Source organism: Diorhabda sublineata, chromosome 4 (assembly GCF_026230105.1).
Source record: "Diorhabda sublineata isolate icDioSubl1.1 chromosome 4, icDioSubl1.1, whole genome shotgun sequence".
NCBI lineage: Eukaryota > Metazoa > Arthropoda > Insecta > Coleoptera > Chrysomelidae > Diorhabda > Diorhabda sublineata.
In genome coordinates, this window is record NC_079477.1 from 32,817,899 (window position 1) to 32,833,278 (window position 15,380).

General features: G+C 33.0%; 1 non-coding gene across 1 annotated transcript; it reads left to right on the forward strand.

Annotated features, from left to right (window-relative positions):
• The first annotated feature begins 3,501 nt into the window (after positions 1-3,501).
• Trnas-gcu (transfer RNA serine (anticodon GCU)) lies at positions 3,502-3,583 on the forward strand. The gene has a single exon. It is a non-coding gene; the product is annotated as a tRNA-Ser (tRNA).
• The last annotated feature ends 11,797 nt before the right edge of the window (positions 3,584-15,380 follow it).

The window sequence follows — 15,380 nt, forward strand, 5'->3', positions numbered from 1 at the left end:
CTTGTATCACAACAACACATTCTCATGAGATCTAAATATTGATTAATCTGCTTTATATACTACGATTCGTAATGCGACCATTCTCTGCTGGTTAATTTGCATGTTCCTGTCCAATGAACACAACCCTATCAAAAATCGGTTAACTCTCTACCCCACGTAATTAAACGGGTATAAAAATTCAAAACTCTCGTATAGAGTGCCAACGCTATCTAATTAAAGAAGAAAACCAAACAGATCTACCCTAACCATCGCTCGATTTCCGACCCTATTGAAAAAACACGACCATCTTAATTGAACATAACCGAAAACGTCGAATACCCGCACTAATTTGCTATCTAGTTTGATCTTGTTCTTGTCCTGTGTACCGAGTGCGCCCCAAGCCTTCCAGACAAGCAGTGAAAGAGCGGTTCGTCTCATCTATTATCGGAGAAGGTATGTCGTCCTCTAATGGTCATTTCGAGATGTTTGATGCTTAGTTTAGTACGTGACCTCGACCGAAGTACAACTTATCGCTTCAGATAAATTGGATGAGGAGTATAACACAAAGTGTATGAATATTATTTGGTTTGAAAATTGAACAAAAAACTATTATAAACATTTTTGATTTCAAGGAAATAAGCACATCACAGAAGCAAAGATTTCTTTCATATATTTTTCATAGTTCTAATAACGTATAATGGATAATTTTTCACACATAGATTTTGACATATTCATAACTAAAAAAGAGTAAAAATTTAATGTTGAAGTAGACAGTATACCGTATGCTCTCTAAAATATCTTGTTGATAATTAGAACAGTCATTTTTAAGTGTGGAAAAATGTTTTTTTATATGTACAGATTACCGTAGTTCGCTACCAGCTGAATAAATCGCAGCTTCTGAAGATGCCAATCTCTCGTGTTGGTGTAATGTCAAAGGCAAGACGCAAACTTTGACGACCAAACAGACCAAAAAATTGTACATATTTTGGATAATGGCTAAGAAAGCTTTACACAATTCAAATTTATTTTTCCTTGCATGTTATGACGTCCTTTAGGTATATAATATAAACTAAATTGAAATTGTGCCGACTACGAAATAATAATTCTCAAAACTTGATTCGTTCGAAATATATGGAAAAAACAGTACAAAGGCTAATTCAGCTATGAAAGAGTTCATCGTTGAGGTGGAAGTCAATAGATTTCCTTAGTAGGATCTTAGGAATAATTCCAGTATCTGATTCACAGCCATGTGCCCGGTAACATATTTCACACTTGATGGTTCGAACCCATTCAAGCGTCGGGTCGCATAGTGATACTAACAAGTCTTCTTTGCCTGTAATCAATTGGTTTCCCGTTGCCTGCCTGATCCTATGCCGTTCTCCAATATTTAGATTTCTGATAACTAGAAAATTTAATCTAATAATTCAGGTTATCTGATAATGTTATGTTTTTTACCAACAAAATTAATGGGAAAATATTGTTTCTGCTGCAACTGATGGTGCTCGATGTAATATTGGGCGTTATGGAATGAAAACGGTGTAGGCTCCGATATTTTACTGTACAGTGGTATTTACTGATTAATAGGAGCCTCTTTAGCAAAATTTTCAACTATTATATATCAAAAATCTGTGAAATTGTAAAACAGATATTTATTACTTATCTGATATCTTTAGTATATACTTCCATAAGCAAAAGAGCTCATTGGTGAGTACCTAATTGGTTTCAAACCAGGTAGATCCACTGTCAATCAAGTCTTTAATCTCATGGTCACCACCAGAGCTGACTAACAGAAGTATTCACACAAGCCTGTACAAACAGAATGCTCCAAAATGTTACAATTAGGAAACAGTATGAAAAAAGTTCCAGACTTCTTATTTCTAGGTGTACAGCCTACCAATGGTAGAAACAAAAACACAAAAATCAAAAGAAGAATCAAGCAGTCATTTAAGGCATACTATTCCTTCCTGCACATATTTTGTCTTAACAAGAAATTTGCATATTATATAAATACTAAAATAAAGATTTCAAGGAAAATATATGGCCAGAAATGTCAGAATGCATGGAGATGCAGATAAACAATGACTTAGATGGACAAGTCTGAATGAATGAACAGGAAATAAAAGGCATATGGCAATTGGAAGACCTCGAAAAAGGTGTCAGAAAGATATCGCAGAAAACGTAATCACTTTTCTACAGATACGCTGGATTGGAACAATTGGTAAAAAAAGCTCAGGGAGGTCCGGACGCGCAGCGGGCGGCAGCACATAGAACAAGAATGTATCTGTGGCATGTTCAAAAAATCCAATTTCAGTATTTATTATTGTCAAAAATATCTTATGCTTATCAGTGATAGTATCATTCGGAAAAGCTTCAACAATATGATGAAATAAAGAAACTGTTTGGGAATCAACGAGATATTATTGTGAAACCATACAATATTAAACTATATTTAACCACATTATTAAATTGTCATTAGGGTATTTCATTCTATTTTCCAACACTTAATTTACATTTCATTTTGCAAATATGTATTTCGATTGAAATTGGTACTTATTGAATTCTGTATATATTTATTGTGTTTAATTTCGATAAAAACATGATATAATGTAGAAGGTCACTTAAGTTTTTCAATATTTTAAATGGAAAGACGTCAAACTTTTGAAATAATTTGATTATGAGAATCTGAGGATTGCGAAAGGCTCTATTACCCAATGTAGTTTGGGAATCCCTGACCTAGATTATCCTCAACACTTTTTGGATCATCATCAAGCAACTTTTGGATCAAGCAACTCTTTTCTTCACATAGACTATAAACACCATATATGTAATACTCCTATATAGACAGTTGGTAAGGGAAACAACGTCCCTACGTTACGGTGCCGACAATTTTCATTTTCTCTCTCGTTCGAGACACTTCATCTGTACTGCGCATGATTGAGAATGCGCAGAACCGAACTGGAACCTCGGAGTATAGAGAAATCGTTGCTTCTTTCTTCCTTGGTCGGAACAGCTTCCACTTATAGAAATTGACCATATAGAAGTATTATATATAGGATAAACACATAACCACCATAACACTTTCCATTTTGCTTCTTGAAATAACAACTTGTATTCTGAATTTATTAAACAAATTTGTCCTATTACTCGTATTGATATTGGTATCTACAGCATGCTTCTTTGCAACAAATTTATTAGTTATAATGGCCTAATGAAATGTGAAGTGAAGTAATCCAGTTGACAGACAATTTTCATAATTTTATATATTACTAGAGAGGGATTGAGATAACTTTGGGATAGCCTAGTCGAGGAAAGATTCTTCATAATATTTTTTTGTCTTTTTGTCACTAACCTAAGGTTAGTTTGGTCTTTCTCAAATTTCACCTTCTTTATCATGATATTCATACTGAACGATGAAAATATCGAAATAAAAGTTTCATTTGAATTTAATCTAATCTTTTACAATATTATCATATTATTAGATAAGAAAATCCAATGTCTGTATTATTTGTTCAACTTAGTGTAGACGAGGTGGCCGAGTGGTTAAGGCGTTGGACTGCTAATCCAATGGGCTCTGCCCGCGTGGGTTCGAATCCCATCCTCGTCGGTAAATTTTCTTTTGAAATTATTTTTACATCAGAAGTTGGTTGGCATGCCCAGTAGTCTATAAAAAAAGCTAAAGAAAGTAATTCTATAAATTCATAATTATTGTTCATCATTTTCTAGTTATTTTCATCATTAGTTTGAATAATGCAATTAATATCCTACATAAGGTATAGCAACCAGTAGTCAGCAGGGACCTAGTTATTGACAATATAAAACAAAAATTCGTTAAGAAGCAGATATCGATGTATTGCAAGTATAGTTGTATTTTTATAGAAACCCCTCTCAAAATTCATCAGTACGTCAGAGTAATTGACAAGTACGAGGTCTGGTTATTAAATAACGATACTGGTTACCAAAACGGTTTTCTTATAAAAATTATTCTACATTCGAATGATTCCCTTTAATATACTCCCCTCTTCTGCCACTCTCCTTTCCATTCGTTTTTTCCATTGATCGGAGCAGTGCTGGATGTTTTCTTTGGTGAGGGCCCTTAGGAGCTTTACCGTTTTCTTCTTTACAGCTTCTATCGACTCAAATCGGGTCCATTTCAAAGCAGATTTTATCTTCAGAAACAAAAAAGAAGTCGCACCTTGCCAAATCTGGAGAGTACGGCGAGTGTTCGAGCACTGGAGTCCGCTTACTGGACAAATACTGCTTCACAGATAGAACGTTATGGGCAGGTGCGTTGATCTGGTACAAAATGCACGGGTTGTCCTTCTACAACTCAGGCCGTTTTTTACGAACTGGTTCTCGCCAGTGTAGCCAAAACTGACAAATAGTAAGACAGTCTGACCCTCTCTAACCCATTCAGTCATCACTATACCATTAATGTCGAAACAAACGATCAACATTGCCTTGCATTTTGATTTCTTCTCTAGGACCTCACTAAAGCATTTACACCACTCAAAAACACGCGCACGAATTATAGGATTGTCTCCATGAGCCTCTTGCAACAATTTATAGCACTCAGTCGGAGGTTTTTTTCAATTTAACGAGAAATTTGAGACTGATACGTTGGTTTTTGGCAGGAGAAAAAATCACGTTTGTTCCAAACCGCTACTGCACAAATACTAATAGTGACGGAAACGTGTTTTGGGACGTGTATAGTCAAGATATCTAGATACCCAAGGCACTACTCGTTTTTTACTCAACCCGCTTAGCGCGCCTTTTAGGCGAATCGATAATGCATTTGTTCGAAAACTACTGTTCACTGATGAAGCTGGTTCCACACGAGACGGATTTATTAATTCTCAAAATATACATTACATAATATACTATTTGGAAACGTAGTCGTAGGTCATAATCAACGCGGTTCATAATTTGCATTACTTGAATATGCCCAAATTTACTAACAGTCTGATACCGCTGTTGCCAATAATTAGGTACTACACCTTATATATTTCTATTTTGTTCCATACTTTATTACAACGACTCCCAAAGTGGATTCCGCGAAATCTGAGGATCCCTTATAAAAAATTACCAGGGTTTCCAGAATGATTTAGTACCTTAGTCATATTCCAGTAGGTAAACAGGAACTACCTTTTTATATAACTCTAGAAAAGATTAAGATCTACATTATCGATGATTAAAAGTACTTTCGCAATAAAACAAGATGTTTACATCAACAAATAACCAAAATTTATCAATTTTCTGAAGAAACAAAACAGAGGGTACACTGCAAAAAAACCAAAACTTTTACCAGAGAAAATATAATAGAATTCTTGTTACATTCTTATGCGTCGTCTAAAAAATATTATGTACGACGCGGCAGAAATACTGCCTTGGACCTTGGCATATAAATAACTATTTTTTCATACAGTGCTGTAAGTCGACTTCACAGTACTAATTTGAGTCCGGAAAATGACACCTTACGGTATCCTAATACTTTAAAGTACTTTTAAATTCTCTCAATCCCAATATTTCTAAAAATTCAATATGTCTGCCTTTGTTTAAAATGTTATCTTAGTGACTTCTGTTAATTTTAATTTTTTTTTTTATAATAAGATAGTAATGAAAGGAGATATTTTTCAATAAAATTTCATATTTTAATATAATTTTGCTTTTTATTTAAAACCGGAAACAGTATAAAAAAATATTACGATATACGTCTGTGTAGTTATTATTACGGTACTCGATTAGATATTTATGACTCGGCTCCTTCGCCGCCTCGTTCGTAACATCTACCTCGTACCGTACTAAATCACTTCACGGACTTAACGTAAATAACCAATTTGAGTCCGTATCTGTGACTGCATTTTGGGTTTGTGTTAAGAATAAATACCCTGAAATATAGAAAACCGTTATCTCAAGCTATCACACAGTAGTAGAGAAATGGTTTAAAATTATACAATTTTAGATCGAGATTGGATGTTATCCCTGATACACGCATTAAACTTTTGGGATATAACACTGAACTATGAAGCGATAAAACAGTGACATAACTCCATTATTCTTATCAAAAGTTACATTAAAATACTGTTTTCACTCCTGAAATGTCTCTAATAAAACTACGTTTTCTATAATTTGTAATTTTTTATTCGTGGTTTAAAAAAATGGAACATATTTGGTGTATGTTTTGTTATCATAAAAGTTTGGGAGCCTTTGCTTAACAATCTACTTTTTGATAATTATACATAATAAGGTTCTGTTTATCTACACAGGGAGTTTCTATATTCGACCGACAACGCTCTACCACAGAGACATCTCAATAGATGATTCATTTTGATATAGGAATACGAACCCTTACGGGGCCTAGTTGGTGAGATATAAGGTGTCGAAAATTTTTAATCAAAATCAAAAATTTGCTATAAATCAAGAACATCTTTGATTTTTATTTTTCAAATTTGGTGACCAATATGCTCCTCAATAAAGTGATATTTTGACATGAATAAAATTTGGAAAATTGGTCACCCAATTCATGGCAAATTCTTGATTTTGATTCAAAATTTTTAACACCCTTCATCCCATCAACTAGGACTAAAGTTTTAGACTAATATTTTAGTCATGGAAAATTTAATTGTTCTCTTCATAATTATCGAGAATCATTTAAACATCATTTTATCAGGTAATTTCAAATGTCGTTGTATTTGCTTCCATTTCCGCGGTCGTTATTTCCAGTGTAAAGACGCTATCCAATATCTGTTCAACTCAAGGTTAACATTCATTGTAATAGGAAAATAAACTTTGAACATATTTAATACGTCATAAGGTTGAGTAGTAACTAAGTTATTCTAAAATAATTTGATTTGAATAATATTTACTGAGGGTCAGCTTTGTTTAATTAAAATCCAACCCCTAAGCCAACTAAAGTTTTAATTGACAAGGAGAATTTCTGTTGACGTCTTTTCGGAATCCAGCCAGCTTTTATCTGAATTTTCATAACATCGTTGACATAAACCTATCGTATTTAAAAGGAAACGGAAGCGGTTTCAAGTTTACCGACATTATTTTCCCTGTCCCTTATTAAAACGTGGTATAATTTTCTATTCATGCCGAAATTAAAACGATGCCTTTGCAAAGAAAACACCCTACATTCCGTTGCTAAGAACAGAGAGGTACTCGCCATAGCAGAAAATAGTTCTTGAATAGTGTCATCATAAAATATAAATAAAAAAACTGCAGTTATCCTGGAATGAATGTGAAAATAGATTTAATGTAATGGAAATCGAGGATCACTATGTGTCATACTAGCACAAAAAACAATAAGATCCTACTACCTATACCTAACAATTTTAGGTATTTTAACTTCAATCGCGCTGCCGATTCCTCCGCCCCTGAATATTTCAATAGCGCGGTGATTTCATTTTTGTCAATTGTTTCTTAGTTTCTTCTTATAGTATATAATCACTGTAGACATTTCAATTCAGAGGACTTTTATAGAAAGTAATTTCTGAAAATATTTTGGTATGTTTGAATCAGTTTCCGATAAAGTTTGATTTATAGTCGAGTGACGCTGCTTTGCGTGATAAATCGAATTTTTAATCGATATTTCAGTTGTTAATTTATCGAATGGTTCAATAGTTTAGTATGAGAATTTCTAAATTTGAGTAGCCAAATCGGGTGATGTTTCTGTGGCGTCGGTGAAACGTATTGTTGGTGAATGCAATAGGACATTCCCTGGGGAACGCTTTAAATCACCCTAGAAAACTCTCAACAAACTTTCAACTTCCAAAAGATCCGTTGATGAATTTGAAGAAGAAATAATTCCACGAATCAATTATTCATACACAACGGCCCATAATAGAAGGCCCACTATGGAAAGAATCTTTAAATTAGTAAAAAATATCGTAGAACTGGGATAAATTTTATCTGGAAAAATAGATTGGTTGAGAAAATGGGATTCAGTTGAAAAAAAAAACTAAAGATAAAAAGAGAGTTTTAATGAAGAATTACGACATAAAAGCAAAAAAAATTGAATACTTACGAAAGTTGAGAACATACAAAAAAGCGGGACGGTCACGTATATATATTGATAAAAACTTTATCCACAGTAGAATAGATGCTTAAAAGCACCTATCTCTGAAGGTCAAAGGCTTATTATCTTACATGCTGAAGGTGAAACAGTATTTATACCTAAGGCGCTTACAATTTATAAATCTAAAATAAAAAACCGGAGATTATCAAGACATGAACATTACAAATTTTGTTGAAAGAAAAATTCAGTCCCAATCCCAAAAAAAAACGCAAACTTGCAATACAGAAGTGACTAACTGAAAGAAATATTTTTATGAGTTGAAAGCAAGTGAAGCTGAAGTATATAGTTATAAAAATTGACAAGACAGGTTTTAAAACATATATAATTGATAAAATTTTGGCAGAACATGACATTTTAACGTTGCGTTTACCACCCTATTATCCAGAGCTAAGCCCAATAGAAAAATTTGGAATGATATATGGAAATTAACAGAAAAAACTTTTTGTGAGATGACGCTAAAACAAATTAAAAATATTAGCTCGAATGTGGCGAAAGTAAATGTAGGTTGTGGCACGTCTCCAGATTTCATTTTACCCAATATGGGCAGAAATTTTCACGCGTTGGTATATTTTAATTTTTTTATCGTATGATATCTGCAATAAAAAAAATTGTAATATGAAATTGATAAGCTATTGTAACATAACTCAGATATGAATTCCTAACCAATTGATTCAAATTTTAAACGAAAGCGCCGAATGTCTGATTCAAATTCGGTCAATATCTGTTTATGTTCCGAGATGAGAAAAATATAGATAGTGAAAAAAATCTTAGCTGAAATACCCTGTGTAAATTATTAAGAAAGAAGTTGCTTCTCCCTTGTTTTTGTAATCTAAAAATATAGCACATATCGACAGACTTCGCACCAACCTTTGTAATTATTATACAAAAATTATACTATTTCAACGTCCGCAGCACAGTACTTTTTTTTCATATTCGTATATACTTCTTTGTACGTTTTAATTTGATCCATATGGCGGCATAACTAACTTTAGGTATTTTGCTAATAAAAATTATTAGTATACTTCAACACTATGAAGCACAAATCGATGTTATCTCTTTATATGCTCAAAATAAACATAAGGGCCATAATGGACCACCATGGATCCACGGGAGACTCGACGGAGGTTTACGTTGGGCATGTCAAAAAATTAGGGTCCACAATCATAAACTGGGATCATGACTTGATCCTTGACCAATATAAATACGTATGTCAAGATAAACGTTCCTCAGTTATTTCGGTAATTTCATGAAGAAAATTGATTCGATATTAGTGTTGGTCGATGACGGAATTTGTTTCCAGGCTGCCTATTTGTTATACGTATGCATCTAGTTTTATTTTATTATTATTCATCTTACAATTCAATTTAAAAAATGGGAATTCGATGAAAAATCTCTTCCAACCAACCTGATATATGAGATAGATATATCTGTAATATTTTATTTAATGGCAGTACGTAAGTACATTATTTAATTTATACTACGTACCTACTATATGCAAACATTTCAAATTCATTATTTATCACAATATAAATTTTATATTGTGATAAGTATATGTACAGTTCTGATCTTACATATTTCGATAACAGAAAGCCAAGAAAGATTGAAATATTGTTTAAAATTTTCTATAGAATTTACAGAAATATGATAAATGAAATCATAATTTTATATCGATCTTGGCAATTTATTGCTTTTAGTAAATAGAAACAGTTTGCCACCGGAACTTACATCACATTATTTAATTTCTGATGATGAGAGCATCGTTGTCGAAACCGGTCGAATTATAAAGGTTGAATATTTCACATATTCAGTATGAAACCATGTAATCTTCACTTTCATAATAATACAATGTTAAAATAGCCTCAAGATTACTAATAAAAAGTTTTTTGTTCTTTTATAGGTCGGTGATTGATACAAAACATGGTCGAATCTAAATGTCGTTAGTATAGTGTTGAATATTTAGAATTTTGTTTAATTTTTTCTATCAAAGGTAGACAAACAATTTTTTTTGTAATTACCATTGTGGAAGTTACATTACATTGTACGTTGTTTATTTTTGATTATACTACGACTGTTATCACAATAATAAAATTGATAGTGTAATAATTTATATATTTGAATGAGAACCTACAACACATAATAATATACTATATTGTTTTTTACCACTTCGATTGGGAAGTTTTCTAAATAAAATTTGTGAAAATGAATTGGTTCTTGTGCTGATTTCAAAACAGGAAAGTTGGAATCAGTCACCTTTTCAATTGGAGAACTCGCCGCAACGCAAGTTTCCACAAATTAATCTAATCTTAAGTTTTTTCGAGATTTGGAAATTGATAGTTATGTAATTGCAAGGGGTTCACCGGATCCAGTGAAATTTTGAGAGTGATCTATGACAAAAAAGTTTGGTAATCGATGGTGTACACCTTAATGAAGAGGATATCCATAAATTTTCTTTGAACTTTTTGAATATTTGCTAGCTAGATTAGCTCATTTATTTCTGCAATAAAACCAATTGTCTCATAAAGCAGATTCATAAAATTGTTTTTGTCTTGGAACACCTGCCAAAGATCTATATTTTTGAAAATTTGTTCATTTATGAACATGCACAAAATATATAGAATATTGTCTGTATATTTGTGTTTCCTCACTGTTGATAAATATAATTACGTCGCTTCTATAGAACTGCTTCTAATTATTCACAATAACTTCGTTTGAAAAATTTCTTTGGCGATATCATTTATTCGCAAGCAATTGTTTCAAGGAAGAAAATAATAAGAAAATAACCAATGCATAAGTTTTGGTATCTATCACTAAAGACGACAACTATAAACAGAAACTTGAGATTTGAAATAATCATCATAGAAATGAATGAGGAGAAAACAAAAACTCTTTGAAATTATCAGAAATACATTCCTGGCAAAGAAAGGTGTACCTGAAGTAAAAACACACACAATTTAGTCATTTCAGAACTCACTTAATAGGCAAAAATTTGTATCACAACACAATGCCAAAGAAATAATATACTGAGCATTAAGACGAGATATCTAGAGAAAATATAAGATAAAACGAAATTGTACAGGATTGGAAATAATACACGCAAAGACACACACACGCACACGCGCGCGCACACACAGACATACACACACACACACACACACACTTGCACGTGAGAGATCCCGTCCCTCTAAGTATCCACCCCCGATAAATCCGCGGAAGAATGTGAAGAGAAAAATCCTATCGCCTCCTGTCATTTCGACAGGTCCTCAGCCTCATTCGCGTCGCATTTTCGCGCGTAGACTCCTTCCTGTCCTCTGAGTTCTATGGGAGGTTCTGGGAAATCTTATCTCTGTGTTAAGAGTCAGCCTGTTGGTTATAAACTCTTGTCTTCATAGCCTGGACGTATGTGTATGTATGATTTCGCTGCTGAGAGTAACCCTTTCCTTCGGCAAAAAAGATCTAATTCGAGTTCTCTTTCTCTAATTCTGAGCCGTACTCAGGAATACGGCTACCTAAATAAACGAATTATCTCCGCACAATCAAACTTGTGTTGACAATCACAATACTTTCATGAGAGGGTATTTCAAGACATGAAATACGAAAGGCTGTGTCAGGGCACAGCTACCTGGAAATAAAGTTTAATCAGAGACTACCTGGGGTCGCTTCCACTACAGTTCACTAACATAAGTGTTTACTCGATGGAATCATTGAGTCCACTGAGACATGCGAGGAAAAATCTAGAAACAAAACTTATAGATACTTCAACAGAAGAAGTGCAGCTAAGATGCTCTGGATATGTTAGATGAATGGGAGAAGACAAAAGAAAATAGGAATATAAAAGAATGGAGGATAGATTGGAGAAGATACTAAATTTTAGCTCGACGAATTAGTTTCATTTAGAATTCATACTATATTTTTATATTATGGTATGTATTGGACAAGATTAAATTCGTTCAGACCATATCTGATAATATTGTATTTTATTTGAAAAATTGACTTACTTATTTATAATTAAACCTATTTTTTGAATTTGTTGAAAAGTATAACATCGCGGCTGAAACAAGAAGGAAACTGCTTAAAAATAATATTGTACACATACGCCTGTATAGATTTCTCGTGAAATATTCTCAGATAAAGTTTAACTACGAACGTCATTAACCGACCTAATTACTATTAGCCAATTTAATAAGTAAATAAAATAGTTGTTCAACTCAATTGATTATTTATTCCGCCCCTGTAACGTTTTTCATCTCCTTCCACCCACGCCTTTTCTTCGCTTTTTGTAATTAAACTTTTTGAATGTTTCAAAGCGGCTCGACGGACGCTTTCGTTGTGTTCGGATAATTACGTCTTCATTATGTTCATTATTTGTGTTTTCGGGTGGGTGTTCCATTGTCTGTGTGACTTTTAATTTAAATGATAAGAAAACCGAAACGGTTAGACATCCATAGATATTTCAGATACCTTAAAAGCTACATCTATTTTGTGTGTCCACGAGAAATGTAAATTGATATTAGAGGTTATTTAGAACATTTTAGCTGTTTGGCTCAAAATTGGGAATAACTCAATTTCGTCAATCGAGTTGAATACTTCTCGAGCTAGAACTTCTTAAATCAGCGCCGATTTGTTTATAATTGTTATTTGTAAATCAAATCCAATGGTATTAGTCAGAAAATTAATATTTTCCACATTGCAAATCATGTCACTTGACAGAAATGTTGTACCTATCCTTATCTACAGGGTGTTTCAGCATAAATAGAGTAATTTATACACGCTTTCTGGAAGAAATGTTGGATGGATTGTTAAAGAATGTACCGTTAAATAGACAACACATGTGGTTTCAACACGATGGGGCATCTGTTAATGTTGCTGCAGCGGCAAGAAATTACTTAAACAGACGTTTCAGAGAAAAATGGATAGTTGGGGTGGACCCAATTGTTAGCCTGCAAGATCACCTGACTTAAATCCTATCGATTTTTTTATATGGGGCTATATGAACTCATGTACATCTTTGTGCCATGTACAACAATCTAAAAATCTACATATTTCCTAAACCATGGATTCTATCGAGTTAAACGTGGAGTAAGTTTTTGTCAAAAAATCTATTGAAAAATTCATTTTTGCTTGCTTTAGATTGTACAGGTTGTCACTGTGAAAGTTACAGATAGGTAACCATTGGTTATGAGCCGCACCTGGCTTTCAGATAGTAATTTAGAATTATTTATTCCGTCACGTACACTACAAGGACATACGTAATCATTTATCATTCATATTGTTCGAATGTGTAGTTTAGAAAATATACTTAGATTTGAGTTTTAATTTCGTAACATTAAAAGCCTATAGCTCAAAAACAAGGGGTCGTATGATGTCACAGCATTAATTTCACGTCATCTACTTACTCTTGAATTTTTTGCATCAAGTCTTGGAACACCCTGTATATTATCTTTTTCCCTATATGCTCTTTTAATTCAATCTATACAATAATAAGTTATATTTCATTCTTCTTCCGCTCATTTTGACTTCAGCTACTATTTTCTTGAATATAATGTTCCTTCTTATAAGTTTTTTCCAGATTCTCTCTTCCTTGTGCTACGATTTTCCCAACTTATCATTCCTTGATACTATTTTATCCAGATTTTTATTTATTCACATTATATTTGGAATAACATTCATTTTTGTCAAGGTTGTACCTCTACTCTTTTCATAATCTATAATAAATTCCCCTTACAGATCACCCAATATTTGTCAAAAAAATTAAATAGACAACAATGGACCCATTCACAAGTATTACGTAATTGAATCAATATTCCGACAAAAAAATGGACAGGCGACTCTTTTCATCCAATTCTAATCCATCAAGAAGGGTCTTTTATGCAATGGATGCATGAAAACGAACTATTATTGGTTCCTTTCCACACGGGCAAACACGTAGGAATACCGGTGGCAAACAAATTTTCAAAGGACGGTTTCGGTTAATTTGTTTCTCTTTCGCCCTTCTCTATATTTTTTATCAAAATAAACGTGACCATTTCTCCATGTATATGGAGTTGAGATTCGGAATTGGTTGGAAATATTTTTTTACTATAAAATATAATTCCAAAAGAAGGGAATAATTTCAGTTTAATGAGATTATTTTTTCAATCAATTATTCTTAGCATTATCAGTATTATGTATTCATGATTAATGAGGAAACTACTATGAATTACATTAAAAAAATAACTAGCACAAGAATAACTACGAAGAAAAACTGTCCAAAGCGAAAAAGGCTAGACGATTTTGTGACCGAAAGAATTACCTAAACTAGGACAAATTGACGGAATAGACAAACCATTGAGTGAAGACCTCAGTGTAGAAAAGATAAATAATTACCTATCATTACTTCATCTAAGACTAATTCATTAAGGAGGCCAAAAAACAGAATTATAAGTACCCATCATCGAAAAACATTACCATCAACCATAGAAACTGAATAAGGTAACATCTTGCTAGCTACTGGTTATTCATCCACTATAAAAGCAGATAAAGCAATTGAAATGGGAATGATGAAGAAGGAATATACTAGTCAACACTGGATGCCGAAAAGCGTTATACCAAAGAAGAGTATGTGGCGAAGAAAGAAGAGGAAAATACACTCAACTAGCATTTTTTTTCATAGAGGACTAAGGATGGTGAATAGTAGATCCCATTTGACCTAAAGTTATGTGATGGAAAAGCCAACTTTCTGGTAGATACCTTAACTGGTTGCTCTCTATGAACACGATATCATAAAATCAGTTATGAAACGGTGACTTTTGCCAGAAAGTTTTACATGGAAGGTTATAACTATCTTCATTCCTCTTAATATCACAAACCAATGCGAAAAATGCTTTTGTAAACTTTGACACGCTACAGCAGTAACAGAACACATGGGTAGCCTACGTGTTTGTATTAATATTCGAGTACAACACCAAAATACATAGAACACACAATACTTCTGATTGAGAGAATAAATAGCAGACCAATTCAATACATTTTATTTCGTTTGATTGAAAATGGGTTCAAGGATCATATACCTAGTCCGGTTAAATTAGACCAAAAAATAAGAGTAAAACCACATTCCCACCAAGCTGAAAATCAGTATAATTGTTTAAAATATGATGAAACAGAAAATTTGGAAGTTCCACATCATTCCCGTGTATGGCAAATAATTTATTTGAGGTCAAAGGTAAAAAAATGGTTTTTTCGCGATTTTCAGCAAAACGGTTTTTTATGGTAAAATATTTTAAGGCAAAAATTATAAATCATAAAATTATCTACAACAAACATACAGCATTTTTTTGTGCAAGCCACC